Below are 1,193 nucleotides of genomic sequence, written 5' to 3' on the forward strand. Positions count from 1 at the left end.
ACATACTTGTTGGTGAGGCTTAGTCCAAGGTATTCTGTCATTCAGGTGACATACTTGTTGGTGAGGCTTAGTCCAAGGTCTTTTATCATTTTGGTTACATAGTTGTTGGTGAGGCTTAGTCCAAGGTCTTTTGTTATTTAGATGGCATACTTGTTGGTGAGGCTTAGTCCAAGGTCTTTTGTCATTTAGGTGATATACTTGTTGGTGAGGCTTAGTCCAAGGTATTCTGTCATTTAGGTGACATACTTGTTGGTGAGGCTTAGTCCAAGGTCTTTTGTCATTTAGGTGGCATACTTGTTGGTGAGGCTTAGTCCAAGGTATTCTGTCATTTAAGTGGCATATATGTTGGCGAGGCTAAGTCCAAGGTCTTTTGTCATTTAGATGACATACTTGTTGGTGAGGCTTAAACATAAAACATCTAAATTGCAATTTTCATTAAGTTTCAAACTCCTCTTGAAACGTCTTGTAATTTTACTCATACGCTATTGAGCTCTAAAGAATATGAAGTAAGATTTTTTTCGAAAGTCATCATGAGGACTCCACTAAAGTATAGATGAAATTTGGCGTGGACATGCAAAAGATAGCTCAAAGTACCTACGTTTGGATATATGAAATTTTCACAATGAGGATTGGCTGCATGAGTCTACTTGAAAATTGTCAATAACATGTAAACTGATATTGCAGGCTGTTGTTACTAGAAAACAATATACTGACTTTTAGAGAAAGATACGAGTCGTATAGAATAAATCTGAATACGTGAGGATCAGGAATGACTACTACAGTAAAGATACGAAGTGTACACAACAGATCTGATTACATGAGGATCAGGAATTACTACTATAGTAAAGGTCTGATTACGTGAGGATTAAGAATGACCACCACAGTAAATATACGAGGTGTATACCACAGATCTGATTACATGAGGATCAGGAATTACTACTATAGTAAAGGTCTGATTACGTGAGGATCAAGAATGACCACCACAGTAAATATACGAGGTGTACACCACAGATCTGATTACATGAGGATCAGGAATTACTACTATAGTAAAGGTCTGATTACGTGAGGATCAAGAATGACCACCACAGTAAATATACGAGGTGTACACCACAGATCTGATTACGTGAGGATCAGGAATTACTACTATAGTAAAGGTCTGATTACGTGAGGATCAAGAATGACCACCACAGTAA

The sequence above is a fragment of the Limulus polyphemus genome, unplaced genomic scaffold (genome assembly GCF_000517525.1).
Source record: "Limulus polyphemus unplaced genomic scaffold, Limulus_polyphemus-2.1.2 Scaffold10727, whole genome shotgun sequence".
NCBI lineage: Eukaryota > Metazoa > Arthropoda > Merostomata > Xiphosura > Limulidae > Limulus > Limulus polyphemus.